This window comes from Bactrocera latifrons, unplaced genomic scaffold (genome assembly GCF_001853355.1).
Source record: "Bactrocera latifrons isolate USDA-ARS-PBARC rearing strain unplaced genomic scaffold, ASM185335v1 scaffold_49, whole genome shotgun sequence".
Taxonomy (NCBI): Eukaryota; Metazoa; Arthropoda; class Insecta; order Diptera; family Tephritidae; genus Bactrocera; species Bactrocera latifrons.
The window spans coordinates 468,457-477,376 of record NW_017537145.1 but is presented as its reverse complement, the minus strand read 5'-3'; the positions used below and the strand labels follow the sequence as shown (position 1 = coordinate 477,376).

Here is an 8,920-nt window from a genome sequence, read left to right as displayed (position 1 = left end):
ATAAATATAAATAAATATTTGTAATGAAATTTAATTACAATAAATTTTTTGTTCTTATTGGCTATGAAATGCGGAAATGTGTGAGTATGGATATACATACATATGTATGCATATATGTACATATAAATATGTATGGGAAAATTGTTTTTACATTGGAAGAATTCCCTTTTTATTATATTATGTACATTACTGAGCTTCAATAAAAGGCTTGCATATGTAGGGTGGGCAAAAAAGACTTTTATTGATTGATTTTATCGTTCAGTGTGTTCGGACGGTCATAGCTAACTCCAATGCTATTCATATATATCACGACCAGGACGGCCATCAACATCAACTAATGACCAACCCGTCAATAAAATAAAGTAACTGGTGCTTGCTGAACAGTCAGAGATCGTTGGAATATCTTATACTGGATACTCTTCAGCAGTCGCGAGAAATTCGGTGCTCCCGTCCAATACCGAAACAACAGAACCGCATGGGTAAACATGGATAAATTTACAGTGATAGCTACAAGAGACTTAGGAGTCCTCTTTTTTGGTGGCGTAGGCTTACGTGGTTATAGACGAAGCTCAGACCTAAGAGTAAGCAAACCTAATATTAAAAAAGAGTGATATTCAAGAGCTAGACGCAGAGTCGCAGAAGATTGAGAAAACTTTAACCACCTCTTTTAATTAATCCATATCTTTAAGTGTTCCGAGGAAAAGCAAGTCCCCTCCTTTGTGGTTCAGCGATATTAAGGACATAAGAACTCAACTAACAAAAGACTTTCGTACAAGTTATACGATCAAAATTTGACAATCTTATAAGGAAATCATGAAGCAATACAAAAAATAGTGAGAAAAGCTAAGGCAGACTCATGACAGCATATGGTGTGTTCTCCATTCTGTGTGTATTCTGTACATCAATTGACACCTGCAAAGGATCTGCCAGGCTGAACAAAATAACGTCCAAAGAACATACCAATATTGCATATTTAGAGATGAGGGCAGGCGCTTCGACCTTCTTTGCTGGAGAGTCCCTCCCCGTTGGAGAGTGTTCCCCGGAAGGGAAGCAATCTACGGTAATGGGTGTTCAACCAACACAAGCTGTATGTACAGTAGACAAATCCGTATTCAAAGTAAGCAAGAAAAATCACGTAAGCCCTTAATACGGATAGCTTCTTACCCTTTGAAGCGGCGGGTTCAGATGGAATCATTCCCAATATGCTACAACAGCAAAAGAAGCCAATGGTTGGTTCTAAGGTTTGAAAGGAGTCAACATGGTAAATATCGGCTATCTTACATCTCACGAAACTAGAAAAAATCATATGGTTGTTCCTATCAAGACCAGAATAAAATGCTCATGAGTTGAAAAATGTAATAGAAAACTCATAAGATCTGAAACAATATACATTGGCGGTGGAAAAAGAAAGAGCTTTCAACATAGGCGAAATTGTGTAAAAATGAATAAAATCGATGCTGCATACAAGCTATGTAATCAGAGGGACTGCTCAAGGAGATTGTCTTACCCCGCTTTTATGCGTGGTAGCACTGAACGACATACTATTTCAACACAGAAGCCTATGCAGATGACATAGTTTTGATGGTGTTAGGAATGTTTCCTTCCACAGTCAGAGAGTTTGTAGAAAGAGCCTTACGAAGGTTCAAACTATTTACCGAGAACAATGGTAAAATCCAAAAGCTAAGGTAGTTGCACTCAGTGGTTCAGCAATTTCTTACCCACCAAACTGGACTGGAAAATGATCAACGAGACGATATTGCACAGGAATTGGGGATTTAAACTGATTATAGTCCTGTGGTTGTATACGGCCATCATTAGATTCACTCTGAAATATGGAGCACTGGTTTAACGGTCAGCAATAAAGAAATAGTATAATATCAGAAAATTAAATGGAATGCAGGGGGTATCCTGTGTATTAAGTCTGATTAATTTGCCTAATATGCTCCTGTATCAATTGCCTGTAGATGTTTTCATTCAAACGTAGTAGCATGTTCTGCTATAAGATTAAGAGGTTGGATTCAAATGGTCACTTTCAGATTTAGTAATATCCCAACGGATCCAAAAAGTACTGCGGAGTAGGGTTAGTAAGTAGCGGTATACTCCAATGACCATGGCATCCTTCTCACTCTTTCCCTCTATCTGTTTACCAAAAAGCCAGCATTTTCCAAGCAGTAGTACTCGGCATAGAGAAGGCGTGTGAAAATCTGTTTACTAACAGCGAGAGGTTAGAGAAAGCAATTATTTTCGCTAAGTTTCTAGACTTGTTCACGACAAGGATTAATTCCTGTATTGTCAACATTTGCAGGAAGCCTTCAAGTTAACTGGCAAGTCAACTGCACTTGTCCATAATTTGGGTTCCCGGTCAGAGGAACATTTTTGAAAACGAAAGAGCAGCGCAGTTCGCCAAGTTAGGAGACGAATCCGATAGATAAAATAGAGTTTTATACATATTTCGGTCTAAATATGAGGAGACGAGAAAGGAGAAGTTATCAAATAGGTGCAGGCAAGGTATATTCAGACATATAGTTGATATAACATTGCACTGGCCATTGGAGAATATGTTTTTCACTTTATAACAACATTTCCAGCAACTGTAAAGAAGGGAACAAGAAAACAATTTTCTTTAATTCAATTTAATTTCTCTGTGTATGTCCAGCTGTATCCGAAACCCGACATAGGATCCATCACGCATATGTCATTCAAGGTTTGATGGCTTGAAATGGAACTGGGGATATTAGTAAATCCATTAAGAGCACCAAATGATTCGAACGCAACGATGAGAGCACGATCATATGGCTTTATGATAATGGATCATAAGGGAGCATCTAGCACTAATTGAGTCCGTAAAGAAAACGCTCCCACCTAGCTACTTATATAATTGATGAGTTTTTCTATATTTTTCGGTAAAATCGCAAATTAAGAACTCGGCATATTTCCCACAAAAAGGTGGCAGAACTCTTTGATATTACGGATCAAAAAAACCTTGCATCAATGGATCAAGAAAAAAAAATTGGTAATCGCCATGAGTTTCTGTGTTGAAATATGCATAAGGAAATTTTGCATAATTTTGGGCGCTTGAGATTCGAATACAGTTTACAGTTGGATACACAATATATGTATATACATATGTACACCACATATAAGTACATATATACGTCCAAATAAATTACAATCAGGCTTTCCTTGTGTTCAATATAAACATTATTTAGTGCTTATATAATGAAATTTTATAAAAATATATTTAAAGTCATTTATACACTCGCACAATATTTTTGAAAAAATATTTAATAATTTACATTTTTTTTTTAAATTTTTTGCTAATCTCTTTTTTTTTAATTTTTAATAAATTATACCCATTAATAACCCCATAAAATAACTATAAACTACTAGCAAACTAATGCAACGCCGTTGATTTCCACACCATTAACAGCTGCACACTCTACACTGCAACTATGAGTGCAGTAACACACACCAAGAACAGTTGAGCGAGAGAGCGCAAAAGCGAAGTAATAAGTTCATTGTCCGGTGGTGCGGTCGCGTTTATATTTGTGTCGTTTTAGCCAAATAAAAATGTGTGAAAATTAAATGTTTTCTATGAAATCTATCGATTAAAGTGTGCTGCACGTGTGTTGTATGAAAAATAAATGTTTGCCGGTGTTTTACGCTAGAAATTTGTGGTGTTTGAAAACCAAATTTTCACATTTGCTTTTTTTCACATTTCGCTTGCCTGTTTCATGGAAGCGCCGCTGCTGTGTTTGTCTGCATTTTACACAACAACACTGCTGCCACTTCCAATAGGTGGAATGTCTGCATTCTCCCACTCGCCCCATTCGTAAACAAGCCGAGAGTGTAGTGTGTGTGCGTGTGTGTACGGTCGGCGGTGTTAAAAGTAGTAAAATAATTATAATACGGTGAAGTGTAAAGCATAAATTATGCCTGATTTTATAAAGTTAGTGCGGCAATATTAATGAAATGCGCAAACTTAAATGTTTGTGTTAATATTAAGTGAGAAATTAATGCGACAAACGGTGTCGGTGCACAGTTTATAAACAAATCAAATGTAGTCACAAAAACCTGCAATAACAAGTGTTGACAGCCGCAGTCAATAATAGCGACCAGTGATGCCCTTTTGGAATTGTCAAGTAAGTTTTTTATGTAGATTAAGAGCATGCCACTTTGTAGTTAAATAAAATCAGGAAATTTGTATTGTTAGAATATATAAAAGCTTCATGAAATATTTACATTAAACAAAATATTTTATTAATAATAAAAATATTAATAATAATTAATATTTATTAGTTAGTAATAAGTAAAACTTAATATTTATATTTGTTAAAACTTACTAAGTAAAATAAACGACGAGTAGATTCTGTAAAACCGATAAAATTGTGCTTAAGTTAGTTCGGGAGTAATCCTCGGATTGCCAAATTATTTTAAATATTGTATTATAATAGAATATGTGAGAAAAGTTGAAATATTATTTATCAGAATATTTCAGGATTTCTTGAAGAAGTGAACACATACCCACAAAGAACAACAAACAAAGAAGCGTTAATCTGGGATTTAATTACCCATTATGTAGTTTAATGCGAAATAACAATTAAATTGCCTAGATGTTTTTGTGGATTTCATATTCCTCATGTAACATCCAATTCTCTGTTTAACATTTTAATTCTTCTTCTTCTAATTGGCGTTGACACCGCTTACGCTGCTTACAACAGCAGCTAGTTATTTCCTTTCACTCGGGGTATTTTTTTACGTGGCGGATGCCAAGCCTAGCGCACAACCCTATGTAGGGGATGTTTCGCCTTCTCACTTTAGCTCGCCTTCAAACGGATGTTTTTAGGCTACCCAGAGGATACTTGGTCAAAGACCGGAAGTCGTGAGCTGCTTGAGCCATATGTAAAAGAATCGTTTCTGGCCACTCCCAAGTGAATTTCGATCAGAGCATTTTCCTCACTTGCGTGAACTTCTACACATGACTCCATCCTCCTCTCCATTTTGATTAGGCTCATTTTAATAAAAATATCAATGTCATGACGCAGAACATAATAATGAGAGTAAGGGAGTATTATTTAACGCTTTCAGACTGATTCGAAGACTGGATGTTGAATTCTTTCGAAATATATTTTAATATTAAGCTTTGTCAAAACCATTAAATGCCGGTAGTTGCCTGGTTAGCAGTTCTCTTTAAAAAAAACAGGTTATTAACCGAAAGAAAGGGTCTTGAACTCTTTCGAAACATTTTTTAAAATAAAATTTTGTCAACACCTTTAACTGCCATTTTCTTTAGGTCTGGTTAGCAATTCTGGGTAAACAACAAGTTATTTACCAAAAGAAGGGATCCTGGTTAAATTAATTAGAACTTAACAGACGTGTGGCTAAACAGACTTTGAGAAAACGGCCCTAATTATAATCCCTGTTTTGATCCTTCTAATTGACGCGAGTATAAAATGTTTGATGACACCCAAACTTAGCTATCAAGCAGTTGTTCTGACTTTTATAGAAATACATTAAGTGTGTCTCAAGACATTAGAAAATTATTAGAACTTTAAATTTTAAACCCTTATTTTACGGAATGTCTGTCATATTATATTAAATCTTATATTAAATAAAATTATCTTAAATCTTCTGTTTGTCAGGTAATGATCGAAGGAATAAAATTTTTATAGTAATATCGATTTTAAGTAAATTTAATTTTAATTTAACTAACCACAAAAGTGTAAATAATATTCACAAAAAAATCCTATTACGTTCCGGTAATGTAGACCCGACTATGTATGGACCTACTGGAGAACGGTTATGGAACCAAAGGAATACAAATGAACCCCCGATTATTAAAGTATATTACTTATAGAAAAGTCACTAAAAACCCATTTTTCTTGACTTGTCAGTGGACATATGTAACCCTTAAGCTATGAAATGGTTCCACGAAGTAGGCAGTATCTGGCTTGTAAAGGTTTTAGTACCTATATGAATGAATAAAAACATTACGATTCTTCTTTTCTTATGTTAGTCATTTTCTCTGAGGTTTTATTATTTCTTTTCTTTTGGGAAGAATAGAATCTATAGTCATCATACTATTAGTTGCATGAGGTATTAGTACTTCTCTCGGTGGTATGCTAGTAATTCTCTCAGAAGTTTTGGTATTTCTTTTCACAGATTATCTGTGGATTTCGTCTTTTAAAGTGTTGGAATTTTTGGGCCGCATAGAATTCATAGCCGCCATTATTTAAATGGGGTATTAATCATTTTTTCCGAAGTTTTGGTATTTCTGCTCGATGATTCACTAGTCTTCTAAAATTTTAATTTTTTGGACCTTATGGAATCTATAGCCGTTACACAATTAGTTAAATAATGTATTAGTAATTCTCTCGGAAGTTGTGGTATTTATTTTTGAGGATTCATTGCGGCTTTTTGGGCCGTATAGAATCTATAGGTGTCACACCATTAGTTAAATTAAGTACTAGTAATTCGCTCGAGGATATGTTAGTAATTTTCTAAGATGTTTTGGTATTACTTTTCGAGAACTCACTGCTCTTTTAGTCTACTAAATTTTTTAGTTTTTTTTTATAGATTAGATGACCTTACAAATTTACAAAACATATTTATAGTTATCTTGATTTTTTTAATTTAAAAAAATTTTTTTTTTTACATTTATTTTCATATTTTTGGCATTCCATATAAAATATATACTTTTAAACATTTAATAAAAAATTTAGCAATTGTTTTGGAAATCTGGCAGCTTTACCATAATGGCAGCACTGTTACCACCTACTTTGGTTTTCTAACGGTGTGGCAAGTTAGATAAAAATAAATAAAACAAAATAATTTTTAGTACCTTTAAATATTAGTAATAATTTAATTTTTATTTTTGTTGAAATAAAATAACTTTCTATTCTTACAACTCCAATGCCTAGCTTTTAAAATTATACCTAGTTTCATAAATTATAATTCTTGGTGTGCTTTTCTGCGCTTGTTAACCCGCTCACTGCGAAGCTACATAATTTGTATACATACGCTCTTGTATTATCTCTAGGCGCTTGTTACGCTCTTTCAAACTCTCTCTCTCTCTCTCTCTTACGCTCTTTTAGTAATACGCTCCCACTGCAGTTGTGTTCCGATTGGAAGAACGTTCCACTCTGCTGCGCATGCATGTTAAATTTCGTAGTATACGCCAACGAACGCTGGCAACACTGAACGGGCGCTGCTGGCTGCACACCAAGTGACAGCGACTTTGTTTCTGTTTTGCCGTCTTTTGGGGAGGTGGTGCCGCGCGCGTTCGTAACACGCATTGAGAAGCAAAAAATAAGAAAAAAGTGAATTAAATAAATATTCAATGAAAATTGTGTTTGTGAATGAAAAAATATAATGTAAATACATTGCAGTAAGTGATTGCTGTGCATAAAGTGAAATAGTTTATATGCAAATCACAAGCCGTAGTGGCAAGCAAGCATTCAACGGCGTTGCACTAAACAATTTAAATGCAGTATTTATTGCAGTGCGTATGTTGCTTGTGGGGCGTGCAACGTGGGGCGGTGGCGTGCTAGTGCTAATAAATTTATTTTTAAAACGCGCTGACAAGCTCAGCAGCGCTCCGTAGCAAAGTGGTAAACAAATGATTGAAATAAATTGTGCAAATTGAATAATTAAATCATAAGCGTGGGGCCGCGGCACAAGCGACCTTTACGAACCGCTAATTGTGACAAATATGATTGTGCGAATATGTGAAATACAGACATAATGCGTGAGCGTGAAATAAAAAGGTCGAAAAATGCCAAGAAAATTGTGCTTAAATTTGTGCATTTAGTGATTTTGCGTGTTGCAAAGCCGCCCGTCACCGTGCTACGCGTTTAACGGCGCATAAAAGTTCTCAATGCATACTTGAAAATCACTTAGCGCTCACCTGCTGCCAATCAGCAAACACTAGCGCAGTCTAATTGGTGAAATAATTAAGAATATTTGCACTTTTCACTTGCAACGCGCTTGTTACGAGGCGCAATTGTCGCACTCCAACAGGAATAACGGCAGTAAAAGCAGCAGCGGCGCTAGCAAACCGTGTATTGTTGTATGTGTTGTGAAAATTTTCCCATTGATTTTTCATTTCGTCTCCTGCACAACAGTGTGAGGGATACGCTTTGCGTTGCGACTGCTCCCAACTACATACAAACATGCATACATACATATGTATATTCATGCATATATAGAGTGGTGGTCTCCTTGTTTTCTACTCCGGTTCCTGTCAGCGCACAGGGATGATAATTTGGATTTACGCCTTAGCGCCGTGTGTTTGTTCTTGTGTGTGTGTGTGGTTGCAGAGGAAAATGCCCAAAATGAAATGGTGTACAAAATAAATATACCAATATGTATATAGGGTCTACTTTAGTCTCTGTAGCTTGTATACGGTTGTGGCGTAGTTTGAGTGCTTGGGAATCCCAAAAGTCGGTGTAGTGCCATAAAAGCGTTATTTTTAGCAGCAATCACCGTTTTTATAGTTATTTACTAGTACACCGGTATTTTTAAGAGCTAATAGTACATTCCATATTAGTACGATTTATACAAAACAGTGCCCTTAGAGTAGATATCGTTTTCGTAAGAGCTCCAAGCCTTTGTAGGCCTAATCCACGGGTATTAAGAACTTTTTTGTAGTCTAACAAGTATTTTATTTACCACAAATTTACTAGTTGAAATATTCTAATAACTAAAAAAAAAAAAAAAAAAAAAAAAAAAAAAAAAAAAAAAAAAAAAAAAAAAAAAAAAAAAAAAAAAAAACAATCCAGAAAACCACAAAACCGAAGCCTAAAATAAAAAATATTTGCTATTTTATACCAAAATCTACTACTTTTTTGCGAATTTTTTTTATAAAAAATTAATTAATAAATTAAATTAATCCACTAAAACTCATAATCAACGCCAAAAA

The 8,920-nt window shown here is 34.9% G+C and overlaps 1 protein-coding gene across 3 annotated transcripts in view; it reads left to right on the top strand.

The window, feature by feature from the left end:
- The first annotated feature begins 3,502 nt into the window (after positions 1-3,502).
- The window catches only part of LOC108973563 (semaphorin-1A), a 458,547-nt gene continuing 453,129 nt past the window's right edge, over positions 3,503-8,920 (top strand). For all 3 annotated transcript variants that reach the window (XR_001993734.1, XR_001993732.1, XM_018940915.1), the window contains exon 1: positions 3,503-4,142. The gene's annotated coding sequence lies outside the window, so the exon portion shown is untranslated. The remainder of the gene's footprint in view (positions 4,143-8,920) is intronic.